This window comes from Triticum aestivum, chromosome 1A (assembly GCF_018294505.1).
Source record: "Triticum aestivum cultivar Chinese Spring chromosome 1A, IWGSC CS RefSeq v2.1, whole genome shotgun sequence".
Lineage (NCBI taxonomy): Eukaryota > Viridiplantae > Streptophyta > Magnoliopsida > Poales > Poaceae > Triticum > Triticum aestivum.
In genome coordinates this window covers 474,279,379-474,302,710 of record NC_057794.1, presented here as the reverse complement: position 1 = coordinate 474,302,710, position 23,332 = coordinate 474,279,379, and positions in this window count along the sequence as shown.

Genomic DNA, 23,332 nt, shown 5'->3' with positions numbered 1-23,332 from the left:
GCCCAGCGTGGTGTAGAAGAATGCTCCCCATAGCTCGATGGTGGGGAGGATGCCGAGATAGCCCTCCCACATCGTGACGAAGGCGGACAGCAGTGTCACAGTGTTGGGCATCAGGTGGTGCGGCTGGAGGTGGTAGAAGTTGAGGAAGGAGTGGAAGAATCCGCTTGCCGACAGGCCGAAGCCACGAAGGAAGTGTGAGCGGAAGATAACCCGCTCGCCCCCCTGCGGCGTCGGCGAGATCTCCTCCTCCGGTGGAACGTGCACCTTGACATACGCCGCACCGGACAGCCACAGTGTGGCGCGAAGGAAGGCGAGGTGGTCGGCAATGACGACCGAGCCATCCCAGCCCCCTCCCTTCTCGCACGACATGGAGACCGGACTCAGCAGAGAAATGGCACGGCGGCAGAGGTAAGGTTCGCGGCGAAGCAAGAAGCTTGGCGCGGAGGAGGCTGTCAGCGAAGAGCTGCGGCAGCACCTCGGCGAAGCGCAGGAGTGCGGCGGCAGCGAAGAGGAGGAAGATGAAAATGGCAAAGGGGAGGAGGGTGCGCGTGCTCCGCCACTCCCCCTCTTTTTTCCTACTTATAGCCCCTGGGCTGTGAAGCCAAGGGGGCGGGGCATGGGATCGTGGGATTAACTACGCTCACGACCCCACGTTCCCATGGTTATTGCACGAGTTACTGCACGCAGTAACTCCGCGTGGAATCACAATAGTCCTCCTCAGCCGCAGTGGATCCGCTCGCACACCGAGGCCCGGTCATGGTGGGCCCAGCCTACTGTCGCGTCTATAAGTGCATCTAGTGCCACCCCTAGTTGGTTTTGGAGTATTGACGACAAACCTAGTTGAGGGACTAATGTGTTTGTGAGAATTGCAGGATAACACAGGTAGAAGTCCCTCATTGATTCAGTTTCCCTACTAGAGATGACCCCTAAAAATGTATGAAGACATTGAAGTCAGAGGTGGTATGTGAAGACATTCACATTGAAGACTATGATAAGAGAAGACATCACGTGAAGACTATGGAGCGCGAAGACTTAGCAGTTTCATCGTTCTGTGTTTTTCTTTGTTGAGTCATAGGAACCACCGTACTGTTAAGTGGGGTCCAACAGAACTAGTCAGAATGACTGAAGTGATGCTTAACCAAAAATCCTATGTCTTCGAGTGAAGATTATGAGAGCAAATCTTGTCCAGAGTTGGATAAGTCAGCTTTGCTTGTAGCCCAAGTAAAGTTGATGTGTGTGTTTGAAATCTGACCATTGGAACACGTGTTAGTTCCTTAGTGACCAAGGGTCATTTCGGACAAATCAGGTCGGGTTGCCAAGGGGCTATAAATAGCCCACCCCATACAACCATAAACGGTTGGCTGCTCAGAGTGAGAGTACGCTTTTGTCGTTTGAGAGCAACCCACCTCGAAGCCTTTGAGAGAGAATTCCTTGCGAGGATAAAGCCCTAAACACCCAGAGCCAAAGAGTGTTAGGCATCACTTAAGTCTTCCTGTCTGTGTGATCTGAAGACTTATTACACTTGAGGACTGTGAATCCTCCAGCCGGTTAGGCGTCGCGTTCTGAGCATCCAAGAGTCATTATGGATCGCCGGTGAATGAAGTCTGTGAAGGTTTGGAAGTCTACCTTGAAGACTTACCAGAGTGATTGGGCAAGGACTGGGTGTCCTTAGCTCAAGGGGAATAAGGTGAAGACGAGGTCTTCTGAGTTGAATCTCAGCCACCCTAACCAGACGTACAGTTGTCACAGCAACTGGAACTGGTCCAACAAATCATTGTCTTCAATGAGTCACTGGTTTCATCCTTCCCTTCCCTTTACTTACTGTTGGTCCTTGTGAAGTCATTGTATGATTGCATTATCTTTTGTCTTCACTGAGTGACTGCTTGTTCTGATTGGCTTCACAATATCTTCCTACCTGATCTTTACTGCCTAGCTGCTATTAGTCCTTTTGCTTTCACTTCATTGAATACTTGACTATGGTTTGCCTAGTGTAGTCTACCTTCCATTGCATGGTACTAGGTTTATTTCTATCGTTTGTCTTTGAAACTTCCATGTTTTGAAGACTTTCATAAAAATCGCATATTCACCCCCCCCCCTCTAGTCGATCACTAGCACTTTCAATTGGTATCAAAGCAAGGTACTCCCTTGTTCTGTGTGATTCGGTTTAACCACCTGGAGTTTTAGCTATGTCGACTACAGGGATAAATAAAGTCTCCGCTGCATGCCCCGTCTTTGATGGAACTGAATATCCCTACTGGAAGAATAAGATGTGCATGCATCTTGAAGCCATTGATGTCGACCTATGGTATGTCGTCAAGAATGGCGTTCCCAAGGCTGGTGAAGGTGTCACCGCTGCTGATGTCAAGAAGTTCGTTCAACTGGACTCCACTGCCAAGAACATCATCTATGGTCATCTGACCAAAGGACAGTATGGCCGCGTGAGTGCTTTGGAAACATCCAAGCTAGTCTGGGACTGGCTCTCCAAGGTCAATGAAGGCGTCTCAACCCAGAGAGATCAAAGAATCAGTGTCCTTCGCAACCTCTTGAACCGCTTCAAGAGAAATGACAATGAGAATGTCCAGCTCACGTTTGATCGACTCACTGACATCACAAATGAGCTTCAAGCTCTCGACGCCACTGAGATCACCAAGCATGAAGTCGTCAAGACACTCCTGAGATCACTTGACAGCTCGTTTGACACCCTAGCCTTGATGATTCAAGAACGTCCTGAATTCAAGACACTCGATCCGTCTGACATACTTGAGAGGCTCAACACACACGAGTTTCAGCTTTCTGAGAAAAGAGACATCTACGGTCCCAACTATGGGCGAACTCATGCCTTGAAGGCAAAAGCTGTCTCCTCATCTGAAGAAGAATCTGACAGCAGTTCTGATGATCCGGAAGACATTGGAAAGGAGCTTGCTATGCTTGTGAAGAAGTTCGAAAAATTCACCAAGAAGAAAGGCTTCAGAAAGTCTTCACGATCAAGCTCAAGGAATGATGAAGCTTCTGCTCATGACTACAAGAAGAGAACATGCCACAAGTGCAAGAAACCTGGCCACTACATCTCTGAGTGTCCGAAGTGGGACAATGAGAACAACAAGAAGAAGAAGAAGAAGAGCAAGGAGTATGACTCTGACGACAAGAAGAAGAAGAAATACTCAAAGTCTTCTTCCAAGTCTTCCTCAAAGTCTTCATCACACAAGAAGAGCTCATCTGGCAAGGCACGTGCGTTTGTTGGCAAGGAAATGGATTCAGAGGAGGAGTCCGCTTCTGAGGAGGCGGAGGTGGAGTCTGAGGAGGAGTCCGATTCTGGCGTTGCGAGTCTGGCTACAGCATATGTTGCCAAGTCCATCTTCAACACAGAAGACAATGACTTCATCACCGACACCGATGCAAATGACAAGGACTACTCCGCTCCTACCTACTGCTTCATGGCACACGGTGCCAAGGTAAACACACGCACTACTCACTATCAAACATCAAGTGATGATGACTCTGATTGTGGTTCCAAACCCAGCTACAAAACACTTGCTAAAATTGCAACTGAACAACAGAAAGCTATGGAACGTATTCAAAAACTATTAGACAAAAGCGATGACCTGTTGGATGCTAAAATGACTCGATCTCAATCCTTAATTGAAGACATAAAAAATCTTCATGTTAAGTATGAGGAACTTGAAAGTCGTCTTGAAACGCTCTCAACATCTCACGAAAAGCTTTCCTATGATTATCTTCAAAGGAAGCAAGGCCTTGAAAAATTGAGAGCGACTCATGAAGATCTTCAAAAGGAAAATGAGTCACTTCGCGCCGAACAGATCAGTTCAGCTCGGGAAGGATTTGAACCACCATGTCTTAAATGCATCGAGCGTGACGATGCTACTTCTGTTGCAGAATGTTCTACTGCTGCTACTATTGCAATATCTTCAACTGTTGATGTGGTAACTAACCCCTCTGGTGAGGATACCACTGCTATTGCTGATGAGAATGCTAGGTTGAAGACATTGCTTGAAACAGGGATGTACAAGAGTCTCAAAGGGCATCAGACACTATGTCATGTCCTCAAAAGGCAGATCCTGAACCGAAACCCTAGGAAAGAGGGTGTTGGGTTTGAAAGGAAAATTAATGCTGATGGCTCTTACTGGAAACCTGAGCAGTACCCCAAAACCACATGGGTTGCTGCAAAGGGACCTTTAGTGGATCCATCCACCCTATCTGGCTTCACTTGTGCTAATCCCATTGTTATTGATGAATCCTTTGATGCAAACTATAAACTGTTTAAGAATCAGAATGGTGAAGTGTTTTCCAGGTATATTGGTACTAACTGCAGGAATGGGCTGCCTATGAAGAAGGTCTGGGTGCCGAAAAGGTGTTTGGAGAATCTTCCTGTGAATGTCGTCATGACACCACAAGTGAAGAAGACAAATCCCAGACCACAGGCTTCATACGGCCCAAAGGCTTCATATAGACATAGGACTCACCTGAGTCGCACTAATGCAAATGTTTTGCAGGGAAGCCATACTCAGGCCTATGAATATGAGCGCGGTTCATCAAACCGTCATGTTCATAAGACCAAGAACTATTCTGCTTATTCTTATGAGTACTATTGTCCACCTGCAAGACTTTTTGCTAGGGCTCCAAAGCCAAAGTTCTCAGATGCTGCACTTAGACTCATTGCTTCGAAGCCACCCTTGAAGATGTGGGTGGCTAAGAAAGCTTAACTCTCTTTTGCAGGGAAAGGTCTCCAGCCGAAAACCAAAATCGTCTGGCGCTATTGCTGGGGAACCTTAAACATCTTGTAGGGCGCAAGATCAAATGCCCAAATGGTCTTATTATGTACTTTGTTCCTGAGTCGCTTGCTACTTGCCCTATCAGTCCTAATCTCGATCTAAGCTTTCATAATCCACTAGCTCGTCAAATGTTTTTGCTTCACAATTCTCTTCGTGAAGCCTATCCCCCTAACTGCACTGTAGGGTACGACACCAGCTGCTTCAGAATGGATTATTGATAGTGGGTGTACCAATCACATGACTGGCAAGCGAAGCCTTCTCATGGACTCAACCTTACGTCCATCTGACAAAAGTCACATCACATTTGCTGACACTGGTAAAAGCAAGGTATTGGGTCTAGGTAGAGTTGCAATCTCAAAGGATCAACACATGGATAAAGTCATGTTTGTTGAATCCCTTGGTTTCAACTTAATGTCTGTCTCAATGCTTTGCGATTTAAACATGATTGTGATGTTTGGAAAATATCGTTGCCTTGTTCTAATGGAATCTAACAAGTCACTACAAGAAATATGTCAACTTGTGACCACCACTATTGGTCACTGAAAGGTCACAAATTTCCATTTGCGACCTTTTTGTGACCAAAAACAGAAGGTCAAAAGCTGGCGGTCATAAACTGACTATAGCGACCTTTCTTCTGGAATGGTCGAAGACGTTTACGACCAAAATACGTCTATTGTGGCATTTTGGTCACTAGCAACCTCCCCAAGCCACGTAGGCATCCAGCGTGGCAATCTGACATGGCACAAGATTCAGCCGGGTCCAATTCTATTTTCTACATGGGCCTAGCCCAACAATTCGGCCTTTTTACTGTATATTTTCTCTATTAATTTTCTCTAGCTACATGGGCCTGGCCCAACAATTTGGCCTTTTTATTTTCTAGGCATGGCCTTTTGCGGTCCATTTCATTTTTATTTTCGAGGGTTTTTTGTGGTCCAGTTTTTAGATGGGTCCCAATTGTCAAATTTTTCCTGGCAGTGGATCCACATTGCTTTTTAGCAGTATATATCAAACAGAAAGAAGAAAAGAATATGAAAATCTTCAAATAACAACCAAAATAGGTTTATTACAATATATCCTGTACAGAACAGAACATGTGAAACTCCATACACTCATTCACATCACAACAACCAATTTAACCTACAAATATTGCATGCCCATGAACTTAAAACTTCACGTACATAACCATACAATGTTCCACACAATCACAAATATTGCGATTGAAAAATAAAACACTCTGCCAAGTTAAAGCTAGCTACTCTTGGATACCACGAAACATGCTCTTCAACATAGGAAGAAGCCATCAACGGAGTTCTACCAACAACACAAGCTCCATTCACCTACAAGAACAGAATGGAATATCAAGTACTGGATCGTTCAAGCAGATTACAACCAACATATATATGTAGAAGTACATCAGGAAATATGATAGAAAAACCGGACAATAGATACACTTATACAGCCCAACAAATGGGTGATGACGACAAGATAAAAATATAGAATAGGAAATTTATGAGATTACATATTTGCCAACAAATGGGTGATGACAACAGATACACTTATCGGGAAAATATATATTTAACGAAATTTCACATTAGAAAGTAGTTTCTGCTTCAAGTTTTAAAACTCAACCATTCATCATTAATAGTAGCAATTCAAACTAGAACTTAAATTCTCTAGTAAGATATTCAATACAACATTGTTCTTTCAAAAAATTGAACAGTTGCAAGTAACAGCTTAATAGACATCAAACTCACTAGGCAGATTAAATTACTACAGTACACTAGTGCAGAATGAATCAGTGATGTTATTATAGGTTCTGAATTCACAACGCGGGCACGGCATTTGCAAATTTGCTGCAACCAAAGGTTGTGCACCAAGTAAAAGTAATTCCCAGCAAAGGTTATTCACAAGCGAGCAAAGCAAAGCATACGGGTACAACGGTATGATGCAGCAGACATACATAGACACATAACAGGATTAGACGCCACTTGATTCGCTGATCCATTACCAACAGTATAGTTAGTTTACCCTTTACTTAAATGTCAGGTCATTTCATTTCAATGCAACTCTTGGTTGCAGATGTATTATTATTGCTCTAGTACGTACTAATCAGCAGCAGCAGCAATAGTACTAGATAGTAGTGTCAACCAATAAGCATCAGAACCAACCAACATATATTTATTCCTCATGACTTATTAGCAGAAAATAGAGTGAGTTTTTCTGTGCGTATCTGCAATACAGTTTCGGTCTAAAACAGAGTTGGTCTTCGAAAAACAGGGGTAGGGAAGTTGTTACCTGGGTGTGGCTGTGGTCGCCGAATTCAGGGATAGGGCCGCTAAGGTGGAGGTGGTCCTCCTGAATCTGCAGTTTGCCGGCGACGAAGACGAAGCGGAAGGCGAGGAGGGGCTGTATGCCGGTACATCCATCCGGCGACAACTGCTCATTCATGCTAGGAAACCACATCACATCTCAGTCAAAGGAATGGAGGGTACGGGAAGAAGAAGCTGCACATAATTAAGAAAGCATCAGCAAGTTAACAAGCTACTGAAAAACTACTGCAACCAAAACAGTACTACAAAATACAGAATTTGCAAAAATTTGTAAACTGAATTTTTTGCCAAGGAAACAAAAATTATAGCTTCAGGCCTACAGAATAGCTTCAGGCTGGAGCACTACAGTTGTTGGTTAGACTTCATATAGCTTCAGGCTGGTTGGAGTACTACAGCAGCAACCATTTCATGGTTAGGCTACTCCATTTGCAGTAGCCAAATATTCATATATCTACAGTAGCAAAAAGTTGGTTGCCTGACTAAATAGTCATCCTCTCGTGAGGATTCTGCAGCAAAAGAGTTGCTGCTTAGGTAGTGGCAATAGTTGACCCTGCGCTAAATTGCTCTTTGCAATTTTGGACTGAATGTATTGAGATGTTTAGCTACTATCAGCAGAGTTGCAGAGTAGTGTTTAGCTATCTATCTAGTACAGTAGCTGCTAGCCATGAGAGCGGTGAAGATTGAGGTGACCTGAGCAAGCGCCAAGGGCTGATGGTCAGTCGGTGATGCTGAACCCGGTGGCCCCATTTGTTCGCTGGTCATGGTCGCCATGGTTCCAAGGTCCTGCAGAAATTGGCAGCCACTCTGTTTCAAAGCTCCCCCGTGGCGCCTAATCAAAACAGAGCAAGAATGGGGGATCTAGCACACGGTGGATGCGAGCTAGGACAAAGTGGGGGAGGCGATTTACCTCATGTGCTCGACGGATGAAGGCGGTGGATCTCAGACGAACAGGTCGCAGTCGTAGCTCTCCACGCCCCCGCCGTCAGCGACGACGGGCGTCTCCCCGTCCTTGAGCATCTTCCGCGCCATGGCTTGGACTCCGGTCAGCCGCAGAACAGAACCCTAGGACGACGCTTGGGGGCGCAGGCGTGGGGGTGAGACATGGATCAGATGCCCACGGGCATCGCGTGGCGGCGGACCTCAGGCGGAGTGGAGGACCTCAGGCGTCCATGGCGGCCTCCTTGCACAGAGAAATACAGATGGGATTGAGACTTAAGAGAAAAAAGGGAGACACAAACAGAGGGAGGAAGAAGAGCGGGGGAACACGTCGACCTGCGGGACTTCGGTCGACGGTGGAGCTGCTCCGGCGAGGCGCGAGGCCGAGGCAGCGGAGACCGAGGCTGGATCGCGTTGGATCTCCCTCCCTCGGGTTCTTCTCTCCCTTCTGGTGAGGGAAGGGGAGGGGCGAGAGGAGGAGGGCCTGGGGGAGGCCATGGACGACGGTGAGCTCCGTCAGAAGGAGGCGGCGGTGGTGATCTGGAAGGGAGGAGGCGAGCTCTCGTTCGCTCTCTCTCCATCGGGTGAGACAGCGAGGAGAGACGAGGGGAGGGATGGGATCGGGGTGGGTGGCGGCGGCGATGTGGGAGACGAGGGGAGCGAGATCTGGATCGAGCGAGGAGAGGGGGGCTGCTAGGGTTTGGGTTGGGTTGGGTTGAGAGGGGACCTGAGAGACGTTGGATCCGTCGGATGTGGACGGTCCAGATCGGCTAAGGGGGGTGATCCGTGTGAAGAGCTCTGATTGGCTCAGAAAAATTATGATTTAAAATAGTTTCTAAGTACTAAAACTAGGAGGGTTTTGTGAAGCAGCTATCAAAAATATTTTGCAAAATGGCACAACTAAAATTTTCTATCAATTTAGACCATATTTTATGGATGATAGCCAGTTTGCATGCAATTTTTAATCTTTGTAGCTATTTTAAATCATTATTCGAGTGCCCAAAATGAGTATTTTTGTGAAGGGCCTACCAAATAATTGTTGCAAAATTGTACCAAATAAATTTTCTAAAATACTAGGCCATATTTAATGCACAATTGACCAAATGGTTGGGTGTCATAAGTTTTGATCCACCTCTGGTGAAAAAGACAAATTTCCGCCGATTCAGCTGGAAGCGGGTCAAATTTGAACTGCAGCTGCCTCGTAGTTTGCTCTTTATTTTTTCCAAAAATCATTTCTAGGTACATAAGTATCTATTTAATCAGAGAAACACCAAAAAATTCCAAGATTCAACCACTAGCTAGGAACGGACATTCCCGCCGTTTTGACCGCATTTTGAAACGGGCATAAAAAATTCAAAAAAATTCAAAAAATTGGAAAACCTTCGCATTGCGTCATTATATGTGACCAAGTTACCAGGAAAAATTATAAACTTGTAATACGGCGAATATTTAAAAAAGTGTTCTCAGAAATGAGCTATCATGCGTGAAGATGAATGGCTTTCAACCCAAATGCTCAATCTTATGGCCACATACATGGCATAGTTTGTTCAAATGATCTCATATTGTGCACAAGGGTGCATATTGGAATGGCAAACAATGTTGCTTAAGGAAGTTTTCATTTTCTTTGGACGAAAAAACCATTTTCCATTTTTCGAGTGCCCAAAAGGAGGTTTTTTTGTGAAGGACCTCCCAAATAATTGTTGCAAAATTGGACCGAATCAATTTTATAAAATACTAGGACATATATAATGCACAATTGACCAAATGGTTGGGTGAAAAAAGTTTTGATCCACCTCTGGTGAAAAAGACAAATTGTCCGTCGATTCAGTTGGAAACGGGTCAAATTTGAACTGTAGCTGCCTCATAGTTTGCTCTTTATTTTTTCCAAAAATCATTTCTAGGTACATAAGTATCTATTTAATCAGAGAAACACCAAAAAAATTCCAAGATTCAACCACTAGCTAGGAACGGTCAAGCCCGCCGTTTTGACCGCATTTTGAAACGGGCATAAAAAATTCAAAAAAATCAAAAAATTGGGAAACCTTCGCATTGTGTCATTATATGTGGCCAAGTTCCTAGGAAAAATAACAAACTTGTAATACGGCAATTATTTTAAAAAAGTGTTCTCAGAAATGAGCTATCACGTATGGAGATCAATGGCTTTCAAGCCAAATGATCAATCTTATGGCCACATTCGTGGCATAGTTTGTTCAAATGATCTCATATTGTGCACAAGGGTGAATATTGGAATGGCAAACAATGTTGCCTAAGGAAGTTTTCATTTTCTTTGGATGAAAAAACCATTTTTCATTTTTCGAGTGCCCAAAAGGAGGTTTTTTTGTGAAGGACCTCCCAAATAATTGTTGCAAAATTGTACCAAATCATTTTTATAAAACACTAGGCCATATTTAATGCACAATTGACCAAATGGTTGGGTTCAAAAAGTTTGGGCGGTGGTCGAGGCCCCCAACTCTAGAGCGCGTAAACTCACATGCCCGCCGCGTGGTCACCGCGTGGCCGTGGCGTTGCCATGTGTTCTGGGCGGCCTGGGCATGTCTAGTGGGTTGGGCACTCCCCAGGTAGGTGCTAGGAAGAAAATCACAACATAAGATTCTCACGAGGAGACCGATCGATGCTCAAACATGAATAAGCAGCCAAGTGTTTGATTAGCGGTACGGGAAATGCACATGGCCAATGGGCGTGAGTTTTGGCCGAGGATGATCATCTACTAAGGAGAATGTATTCACAAATTTTCAGCTCAAAAGGAGGATCCTAGGTGGTACTTTCTTTGCAAAGTACCACACTGGACAAAAATATGAATGTTGAAGCTGGGCTCAAAATAATGAATGGATTGAGTTGAAACTTGGTGGAGGATGGTTATTTGGGCATAGGAAAGCATTGTAGAAAATTGATATCATTTTGACATGCCAAAGTAGTACTTCCTTCACAATGCTCTTCTATGGACAAAAACTTGGGAAAACTAGTGAGAGAGATTGGATGAATGAAATGAGCTAAAAATTGGTGTAGGTAAGTTACATAGGTATGGTCATGCGCTGGTAAATTTTCAGATCATTTGGGTAAGCCTAGCTAGTACTTACTTCACAAAGCTTCTCTCGAGGTAGAAACTTTGGAAATTTCCTGTGAAAGATTTACTAGGAAAATTGAGCTGAATATTATCATGTGGCAATGATTTGGGTATGGAAGAGTGCCCGAAAAGTTTGAGGGTAATAGGAGGGGTCTATATAACACTTGCTTTGCAACGTGCCAATTTGGCCATAAAATATAAATTGAACCTGGGCTCACATAGATGATTTGACTGAGCTGCAATTTGGAGGAGGGTGATAATTTGGGCATATGAAGGAACTGTATAAATTTCATGTCATTTAGAGATATAAAAAAGGTACTTCCTTCACAATGCTTCTAGGTGGACAAAAACTTTGGAAATTTGCCGAGGAAGATTTTCTAGGCAAATGGAGCTGAATTTTGTCATGCGGTAATGATTTGGATAGGAAAGAGTGCCCAAAAATTTCGAGGGCAATCAAGAATATATAAATAACACTTCCTTCATAAAGTGTTGTTGTGAACATAATAGAAAAATGAATATTGTTGAATTAGTTTTGAACTAGGCAAGGAAGGATTTTTACATATTTGATGAAGATATGCCCCAAAGAATTTATGAGATTTTTTTGGGAATTTTGGGAATGATAGAAATATAGGTTGCTTCACAACCTAGGGCAAAAACTGCCACATGGACATGACACATAGGCAAAACTGTTGAGATGGCGCCTAGTCATCACAACCCACCACAATCTACAAGGCTATGACCATCTATATTGGTCATTAACAACTAGAAATAAGGCAGCGGAGTAGCACTGTTTGCTTTGTGACCATTTCGTGTAAGGAAAATACGACCTGTCTAACCAAAATGGTCGCAATGGTTTAGGGTTTGGAGCCCCCTGAACAGCTTTTGACCAATTGGTCTAAAATGGTCATAAATTTATGACCAATTCTTCGAGGGTCACTGACAGAAGGTCATAAGTTGACATATTTCTTGTAGTGAGTCTCTAGTGTTTGAAGGGTATCGGAAAGATGATTTGTACGTGGTAGATTTCTCAGCAGGACCACAACTTGCCGTATGTCTTCTAGCAAAAGCTTCTGAATGCTGGCTCTGGCATCGGAGGCTAGGGCATGCTGGCATGAGGAACCTCCACACCCTTGCAAGGAAGAAGCATGTCATAGGCATCGAGGGCGTCAAGTTCAAGAAGGATCACTTATGCGGTGCGTGTGAAGCAGAAAAAATGACGAGGGCCAAGCATCCCTCGAAGACAATCATGACAATGACTCAACCCTTCGAACTGCTCCACATGGACCTTTTTGGTCCCACTCATTACTCAACTCTTACTACTACTGCTTGTCTCTATGGCTTTGTCATTGTTGATGATTATTCAAGATATACTTGGGTGCATATAATCCTCTACAAGACTGAAGTGCAGGATGTCTTCAGACGCTTCGCCAATCGAGCCATGAACAACTATGGCGTCAAGATCAAGCACATTAGAAGTGACAATGGCACTGAACTCAAGAACACTGGTCTAGACACTTATCTTGATACTTTGGGTATTACACATGAATTCTCAGCTCCGTACACACCGCAGCAGAATGGCATCGTGGAACGCAAGAACAGAACACTTATTAAGATGGCCCGGACGATGCTTGATGAATACAAGACTCCAAGAAAATTCTGGCCTGAAGCCATTGATACTGCATGCCATATCATCAACCATGTTTATCTTCACAAGCTTCTGAACAAGACATCCTATGAGCTCCTTACTGGAAAGAAGACAAATGTCAGTTACTTCGGAGTATTTGGTGTCAGGTGCTGGATCAAGGAGCCACATCACACTTCAAAATTTGCACCAAAAGCACATGAAGGTTTTATGCTTGGATATGGAAAGGATTCGCACTCCTACAGAGTCTTCAACCTTTTTCACTATAAAGTGGTTGAAACAGTGGATGTGCGGTTTGATGAGACTAACGGCTCGCAAAGAGAGCACCTGCCAAATGTGCTAGGTGAAGTTCCATCCAGTGAATCAATCAAACTTATGGGAACTGGAGAAATCATACCTTCTGAAGCTCATCCTGAAGAGGAACTTATCATCTCCGCACCTGATCAACCTGAAGATAATGCCCAGCCTGAAGACACTCCTTCAACGATGACAATGATCAGCAAGAGCAAAATCTTCGTCCTGTACATCGTTGTGTTGCAAATGAAGTACAGATTGAGAGAATAATTGATAGCATCAATGCACCAGGTCCACTCACTCGTTCAAGGGCAACACAGCTAGCAAATTTCTGTGGGCACTTCGCATTCGTCTCAATATTTGAACCCAAGAAAGTTGAAGAAGCCTTCATGGAACCTGAATGGATTCAAGCTACGCAAGAAGAGCTTCAACAGTTTGAGCTGAATAATGTATGGGAACTGGTTAAGCGTCCTGATCCTCGCAAGCACAATATAATAGGCACCAAATGGATATATCGCAACAAGCAAGATGAGCATGGTCAAGTTGTCAGAAACAAAGCTCGTCTCGTTGCTCAAGGGTACACTCAAGTTGAAGGGATTGACTTCGATGAAACATTTGCTCCTGTGGCTAGACTTGAAGCCATACGCATACTGCTGGCCTATGCAAATCATCATAACATTCTTCTATATCAAATGGATGTGAAGAGCGCTTTTCTCAGTGGCAAGATTGAAGAAGAAGTGTATGTTGCACAACCGCCTGGCTTTGAAAATCCAAAACATCCTGACATGGTGTACAAGCTCAACAAGGCACTGTATGGCCTCAAACAAGCCCCTCGGGCTTGGTATGACACACTCAAAGACTTCCTGAAGAGCAAAGGCTTCAAACCTGGTTCCCTCGACCCCACTCTCTTCACGAAGACATATGATGGTGAACTGTTTGTGTGCCAAATATATGTGGATGACATTATCTTCGGCTGCACCAATCAGAAATACAGTGAAGAGTTTGGACATATGATGCAAGAGCAATATCAGATGTCCATGATGGGTGAGCTGAAGTTCTCCCTTGGTCTTCAAATACGTCAGCAACACAACGGCATCTTCATATCTCAAGAGAAGTACCTAAAAGATTGCCTGAAGAAATTTGGGATGCAAGACTGCAAAGGCTTCACGACGCCAATGCCAGCCAAACATCATCTGGGTCCCGACGATAATGGTAAAGAGTTCGATCAAAAGGTATACCGCTCCATGATTGGTTCTTTACTTTATCTATGTGCATCTAGGCCAGATATTATGCTTAGTGTTTGCATGTGTGCTCGATTCCAAGCGTCACCAAAGGAATCGCATCACTTAGCTGTGAAGCGAATTCTTCAATATTTGGCTTACACCCCAACATTAGGATTATGCTATCCAAAGGGCTCAGAGTTTGATCTAGTTGGATTCTCGGATGCTGATTATGCTGGTGACAAGGTGGATCGCAAGTCTACATCAGGCACATGTCATTTTCTGGGACGATCACTTGTATGTTGGTCTTCAAAGAAGCAGAACTGTGTATCTCTCTCCACTGCTGAATCTGAATACATTGCTGCTGGATCTTGCTGCGCTTAGCTTCTGTGGATGAAGCAAACACTCAAAGACTATGGCATTCTGAAGCAAGTGCCACTCTACTGCGACAATGAAAGCGTCATCAATATTGCTAACAACCCAGTTCAGCACTCGAAGACAAAGCACATTGAAATTCGTCATCACTTTCTCAGAGATCATGTTGTGAAGGAAGATATTGATATCATACACGTCAACACTGAAGAGCAATTGGCAGATATCTTCACGAAGCGCTTGGATGAGAAGAGGTTTTGCAAGTTATGGTGTGAGCTAAATATCTTGGAATCCTCAAATGTCCTGTGATCAGGCACCCATCCTAACACTTATGCATATTGATGACTTAGATGTGCAACACACGAAGTAAAGTATATCTTCAATCAATGAAGACTTACATTCTAAGTGTGAATACATTAATGTGGAATTTGACTTCGGAGCGCCACGATAATTGTGTGTCGTGTCTGGGTCTAATACTTCCTATACGGTGGGTAACGCCACCACCAAATTTTTCTGTTTGAAGTGTTTCACTCATGGCGTTACGTTTGGTATGTCTTCACATTTGGTTTGGCTTCAATCTCAACTTGTCTTCATGATTATCTTCACTATGTTGATTTGATTGTCTTTCTCATATATATATATATATATATATATATATATATATATATATATATACTAATGTTCTGTCCTCTATAGCATTCACTTATAGCTATGTCTTCTTATTGAATCTTTTGAACTAAGTTAATGTGATCGGACCCTAACCTCTATATGCTTTATATCTCAAACTCTATCTGTCCAAATCATATGCATTCTCTTGAAACTGTCGAATGTCTTCTCTGCGTCCTTGTCAGCAGAAGATACAGAGACAAACATTAAGTTCGTTTTCAATGCTAATTCCTTCACCTGAAACCCGGAGAAGTAGGAACGAGCACCCGACAATCCAGGCGTGCGTGGGAACATGGAACAACCTTCGATATGTTACATGATGGCCACGTGTCCTTTAGATGTGAATCACCAGGGGCACCTGTGTAATAACACTGTATCGTCCCTGTCCCTATAAATGCATGCCTCACCACAGTCATTATCCTTTCTTCCACTCTCGCACAAACCCTAGCGCCACCGCTAGCCCTCGACGACGCCGGCGATGAAGCGCTTAGCTACCGCGACCTCACCAACATCGTCTTCACGCCGGCCGCGGACATCGTCTTCTCCACCGTCGTCGTAGGTGTCCTCCATCGCCAAGTTAGGGCATGGACGATCGAACTGCTCGGCCTCCTCTCCCACTCCGTCTAGCAGTTCTTCGTGTGGTAAATAAAACTTCCTTTTTATGGCCCCTTTGATCCTATAGATTCATCAGTTTCTACCACAAGAAGTTTCTATTCACACAAGTTGGATCTATTTCATACTGCATCTCATAATATGCCTAGTATGTTCACTTATGCTTCACAAAGTAGTTAGATTCCTCACTTGTACTGATCTGTGGATTCATACAAATCTGGAACCAACTCTCTATCTATGAGTGAATGTCTTCGCACTATGAGGTCAATGTCTTCTAAAATGATTTATCTTCAAAATCTTCTGAGAATGCATATGACCTCTTCCCCTTCCCTCGCACCTTAATGCTGTCACAGGTACATGTCCGTGGGAGAATCCCTTGGTTCTCATAGTCTGCATTCATTTGCAGAATTCTTACAACATCATACAAATTCTCCCGAAGCCATTTCTTGTTTGACCCGCAGGCGGAAGCCTTTGAAACATTTGAATGTGTTAAAGCCATTCCGTTTGAAGTTCATGGCTACAGAGAAACCTACAAGGAAGGGAGGCAGACAACGCCGTGGAAACACTGCTAAGGACCCGCCACCAGATCTCTATGAGCTATACAAGTCAGATCCAGAAGAAACCTATGGAGAACGCAAGAACCGAATCCAATGGATTCGAAGACATTGGGCAGAGGAATGGTTCAAGTACAGATTCATCACCGACGAATATGCTGAGAAGAGTGCCATCAATGGCCCATGGGGAGATATCATATACAAAGGTCTTCAGCCCAAATCATAGTCCGAAGCTATTGCTCAAGGCTTTTACCCATGCATGCTTCGTGGACCTCAGCCTGCTAATGCTGACCCATCCTCTCTGTTATGGTGTCGCAAAGACAATCTCTTCAAGCGCAACTATCAGTTTGCACAGAACTCTGCCAAGAAAAACAAGAAGTCATTGGGATTAGACTTCAACCCAGGCCCCTCTGCGCCACGTGCTGATGGCACACGAGAAGATGAACCCAATATGGTTAGCCCCTTCTACAACCTAGAAGGTCTCATCACTCATATTATGGTTCAAGGGGCAGTCGTGGATCAACCTACAGATGATGTTGAATCTGACGAAGCACCTGCACCACCGAAGCCGCAGAAGCATAAGAAGGCTAAAGCTTCAAAGTCAGCTGCTCCTCCAAAAATCTTACAGGCGAAGCCACTGGCTACTGCACCTCCTGAAGACAGTGTGCAGTCTGAAGATCTATCACGTATCTCCAAGAAGACTGAGATGAGAAGGAATATTGATCAGGCACTGACTGCTGCTGCTATTCTGCGCAATGACGCCATTGATCTGTCCAGCGATGAAGATCTTGTAGATGACGCTCTTGAGCAACTGATCAAGAGTAAGGAAGAAGCAGAGATCTTCAATGATTTGCCTCTCTTTGATGTGGCAATCATCCATAACTTCATTGATGAGTGGTTTGACACGCCCAACCTCAGCTTTGAAGATCTGCAACTTCCAATTGGCCTCAGTGTCGCCTTCACTGGCGCCATTGCTTCTGAGCTAGCTCTAGCTCAGCCCATTGTTGAACTGAAGCAAAAGATCGACTATGAGAAAGCTCAGTTCAAGAAGCACATGGCCAAGCTCAGCGTGCAAGATGTGAAAAACTTCAAGATTATGTTGCACGAGCTCAAGGAAGCCTTTCTCAAGAAGCGTGAAGAAGCTAAAGGTTCTCGTGAGCGCGTGAAGAGCCTGGCTGACAAGTGTGTGCAAGCCTACAATGAGGTTGAGAAGCACAAGGCTCTTGGTCGTTCTGGCATCGACCCAAGAATGGCTGCAAAGAAGAAGAAGCCATCAACAGACCAATCTGCACCTTCAAGGCGGGAAGAGCCACGCATAGTCTTTCCAAGCAGCATGACTGGCTCGAAGCCACATGTCCGGTCAACCGCTTCAGAACTGAAGAAGACGAGGACTGCCGAGGCTGAAGCCAGAAAGAGGAAAAATCCTGATGCTTCTGATGTCGCTCCCTCCAATAAGAAGGGCAGAACCAAGAAAGATCGGGTTGCTCCCATAGAGCCCCTTGTTGTAGAACTCATCTCTGTTGCTCGCTCTGATTCCTCTCATCAAGAACGACGGATAGTAGTTCATGAGCCTACTTCCACAGAGGCTCCTGAAGCTGAAGACATTCCAGCAGTTGACCCCACCGCTGCTGAAGACATTGGTCACCATGACAATGTTGAAGATGATGAAGTCCTTCCTCAGATCAAGCACCAACTGGTATCATTGCATGTGCTCACGCATAGCGAACTCATCAACATTGGTCGTCCTCTGACGCCAACTGCTCAGGATGCATCGTGGGCTGATCACCCACAAAGACAAGACACTCCAAGCTCTCCCCAACTGCAAGCTACCCCAACAGTGCAAGATGATGATGACTATGAGGCCCAGCACACTCCATCTCCACAAGCGCCGCCCGTATTACGCAGGCTTCGCAAAGGGACAAGGCCCCAAGTCACTCCCACAATGCACGTGTCTGAATCTAAAGCCAAAATGGCTGAAGATGTTCCGGCTGCATCAGCCGACGAAGAAGAAGCCCCAAGAGTTGCTACACCCCCGTCTCACCAAGATGTTGTTCTCGAGGAGAGCGTGATCGACCCTCCAGCTTCTGAAGTGGAGGTTGAGAATCCTGAGGCTGCCACCACTTACACCACTGAAGCCAATGACATGGTCATGGCTGAAGACATTGCGGAGCCTGCACCTAACACTGTGCCAGAGGCCAATGAAGCCAATGATGCACATGCAACAGATGTGCAGCCTGACGCCTCTGTTGATGCCACTGCTCCTGTTCCGCCACCAAGGCCACACACTATCGAGCAAGCATTCAACTATGGCCAACTTATCACTGTCAAATGGCCTTTTCTGACTCCTCCACCTGCTGCTAGTCCTTAGTTTGACTATCACATTGAGCACAGGCCTCAGGTTCAGAAGCCAATGCCAAGGTTGCCCAGGTTTCCAGGTACTGCATCTGCACCCGGATCTTTTAATATCCATGGCTTCAAGGCACACAACACCTTCTTTAATAGCGCCAAGAACCCCTACACCAAGGCAAGAATATCTTCTGATCGGTTCTAGAGCTATCTGTCACACCCTAGCTAGTCATGCATCAGAGTGTGTGCATCATGTTTAAAATTCCATTTAATTTGAAATGGGGATTGTGAAACCCTCAGAATCATTTTTGAAAATGATCCAAATAAAAATTTCTCCAAAAAGGTCCAAGAAAATGCTCATGTTGCTCTCTGAAAATATTGGACAGAGATAAAAATCAAACCAATATTTTTAAGAGCTCATAGGTATTTATTTTGGGCATTTGGAATTAATGCATAAATATTTGCATTGGAAATATATTATTTATATATATTAATATATGTCCAAATATTATGCCAATTATAAAGGAGCTCTGGAATAATATATCTAGCTCCTGTAAAAATTGGCATAAGGTAAATAAATGATTTAATATTTTATTTAAATCAAAACAAATGTCAGAAATTAGAAAAAGAAAAATAAATAAAAGGAGGAGCTTACCTGGGCTCCTCCCTGTGCAGCCCAGCCAGCTGGCCGGCCCAGCCAGCAGGCGGCCCAGCCCGCCTCCCTCCTCTGTCGTCTTCGTCCTCGACAGAGGGAGGGGAGTGTGGCCGGCGCGCGCGCGCGCCACCGCGCCACGCCACCTGCTCGCCTGCCTGCCTGCCCTCCCCTCCTCGCGTCGATGCCCCGGACGACGCCACGCCCTCCCCTCCTGCTCTCTCTCACTCTCCCTCGGTTCCTCCCTCCTCTCCCTCGCTCTCTCTCTCACGGCCGAACCTCCGCCGTCGCCGAGCTCGCCGTCGACGCAGCTCCGGTGACCATTTGGTCACCCCGGCGAGTCCAACAAGTTCGTAAGGCCCCGTAGAGCATCCCTAGCGCCTTGCTTCGCTCGCCTTCGAGCTCCAACCCCGTTTCCGTGCACGACCAAACCCCGGCCGCCGCTCACGAGCTCGCCGTCGTCGGTACCGGCCACCTCAGGCACGGCCACCACCACCGTTCGACGCGCGGGAGCAAGGGCTCTCCAACGAGCCCAAGCACGGCCTCGCCCGTGCCCTGTAGCGCGTTTCCGCATCGCGCCGCCGTCTCGGGCCTCGCCGGCGTCATGTCGCCGGTGGGTTTGACCCACCTTGACCACGGCAGGACCCCCCCTGTGTCCCTGACAGGTGGGCCCAGCCCTGTAGCTAATTAGGATTAGCACTAACCGAATCAGTTAAACTAACTACCCCCCCCCCCTGACACTGACCAGTGGGCCCCAGCGCCACTAATTCCTAATTAGGATTTAATTAACCCTGTTAAACCCCTCTGTCACTGACGTGTGGACCCCACACGTCAGGTTTGACCCCAGCCAGCGGCAGTTGACCACTGACATCATGCTGACGTCATGCTGGCGCAATATTTATATTTCTGGATTTAATTTAAATCAGGAAATTCCAGAATATTATTTAAACTTCAAAAATTCATAACTTTTATTCTGTAACTCCAAATTGGACAAATTATATATGAAAAATGATCAGAAAAATCCAATCTATCCATCTGTACTATTTTCATGCATGATCAAACAAGTTAAATTGATGTTTTAAGCAGAACAAGGAAAAGCACCTTAAGAGGCCATGTTTGAGTTTGAAATTTGAATCTTTGATTCAAATTTGTTCAAACCCTTCTGGTCTTAGTTGCATTAGCCCAACACACTCATATTGCCATGTTTCATGCATGCATCATATTGTTGCACATTGTTTGGTGATGGTTGTGTATCGGTGTCCTTTGCGACAGGTTCTGCCTCCGAGGAGTACCGTGATTACCCTAACGAAGAACCGTATCAGTGCATCGAACCATCAGGCAAGCAACCAACCATTTGATCATATCGATACAATCCCATGTTCTCGCTCCTGCTCTCTTTTACTGCATTAAGACAACGCGTTTCAAACTGCTGTGTGCTACGGTAGTTGAACCCATTTCCTCTGCATGACCTGTCATTGCCACAGTAACTAGATGAAACCCACTAGCATGTGTAGGAGTTGCTTGAGCCATATGTATGTGTTGTTCCTACCTTGCTATGCCTGCTATGCTTAGAGTCGTGTCAGGTCTGGTTCATCTGGGTGATAGGCTAGAGTGAAATGATTATGTCGGTAATGAGAGTGGTGTGGTGAACACGATTTGGTAAAGGTATCGATGAGAGGCCATGTAGGAGTACATGGTGGGTTGTTTCATTGAAGCCGACCTTAAGCACTGAGATCTGTACGTGTGATTTAAGAATCAGCTACTACCATGCATTGGGCCCGAAACCAATGGACCCTCTCGGCTTCTTATTCACCCTAGTTCTCCGTCCAGGAGTTGCAAGTAGTTTCTGGTGTTTGTAGCCTACTGGAGGCCGTGGACAGCGCTGACTGTAGGGGTGGGCTGTGATGCGGTAGGTACGTGGCCAGGTGTACCGAATACCCATTAGGTATCTCGGGAACCCTGTTCACATCGTTCGGGGCCGTATGGGAAACCTCGGCCGGACTCCCTGCGGATGGAACCTGAATAGGCGATAAACCTGGACTGGAAGCTTAGGTGATTAGGTAGGTCGTGGCCGACACCCACGTTGGGCTTCCGCTTGAAAGTTGCTGAGTACATGTCGTGTAAACGACGGTAAGGGGTGAGAGCGTGTATGAAGAAGTACACCCCTGCAGGGTTATCATGATCTATTCGAATAGCCGCGTCCACGGTAAAGGACTACTTGGTTGCCTATACAGTTCATAGACAAGTAAATGGAAACTACTAAAAGCCTCAAGATAAGTGTGAGTGTCGAGGATGGATCTTCCGTAGGAAGACGGAGGCGGATCCTCGGTAGCGTATTGAATTGGTGAGTAGTGGACTCGTGTGCGCAAAACCATTTCAAGTTGGAGTATCGTAGGATAGTCTAGCCAAGAGTCAAAGCTGGCTTGCTGCAATAACTCCACCAACCCTTTTGATAATATGCATGTATGTAGGATCTGATGTAAGTCTTGCTGAGTACCTTTGTACTCATGTTGCTATAATCTACATTTTTACAGAAGACGCTGCAACCCCTTCTGATGGGTTCTATGTAGACGTTGACATCAACGGGTAGGCTAAAGACCCAGGTGGTGACCCTGAGCTTGTGAAGGACCATGTAGTATAGCTAGGCTTTCCAAGCCTCTTTTATTTTACTAGTTGTCTGTACTCAGACAAGTTACTTCCGCTGCTGGTTTGTATGACTGTATGACTTGAATGTTGGGTCGTGAGACCCGTACCTTTGTGTATGTTATGTATGGCTCCCTGAGCCTTAAATAAAGTACTTGTGTCGTAGAGTCATGTTGTGATGCTTCGTTGTATTTGCACATATCGAGCATATTGTGTGTATGATTGAAATGCTTGGTATGTGTGGGATCTGGCTATCTAGTTGTTTATCTTTAGTAGCCTCTCTTACCGGGAAATGTCTCCTAGTGTTACCGTTGAGCCATGGTAGCTTGCTACTGCTCTGGAACACTTAGGCTGGCCGGCATGTGTCCTTCTTCGTTCCTGTGGCTGTCCCTTCGGGGAAATGTCACGCTTTGAGTACCGGAGTCCTGTTAGCCCGCTACAGCCCGGTTTACCGGAGTCCTGCTAGCCCAGTGCTACAGCCCGGACCCACTTGCTGATGACCGACACGTTCGAAGCTGGGTCATGGATGCCTGTCCCTGTAAGTCTGTGCCACTTTGGGTTTACGACTAGTCATGTCAGCCCGGGCTCCTTATCATATGGATGCTAGCGACACTATCATATACGTGAGCCAAAAGGCGCAAACGGTCCCGGGCAAAGGTAAGGCGACACCCGTGGGGATACCGTGCGTGAGGCCGCAAAGTGATATGAGGTGTTACCGGCTAGATCGATGTGACATCGAGTCGGGGTCCTGACAGCGTTGGCATCAGAGCCGGACTGCCTGTAGGTTCTCCAAGCCAAACTGGTCGATGTTGAGTCTAGAAATTCTTTAGTTATATGTAGGGGAATTGTTTGTGGGTTGGAACGTAAGGCTCTTTTTACTCCTTTATCTTATGACATTCTGATCTGAGTCAGTCCATTCTTCCACCGGGGGTTAAGGAATTAGGATCTATACTCTCTATCAGGATCACGTGTTACTAATCAGTAGTACCTTATAAGTTTGATGGATACAAGCCTAGCTCAGTTCTACTACCACATTATGTTGTTAGAATGGATTCAGAACTTTGATATGATGATGTTGAGTGTGTATGAAATCCTTTGTCAAATGTCTCAAAATCCTTCTTGAGCATTTACAGCTGTTATGCTGCCGAAATTTTGCTAGAAATTCTAATGCCTTTGCATTATGATTGTGC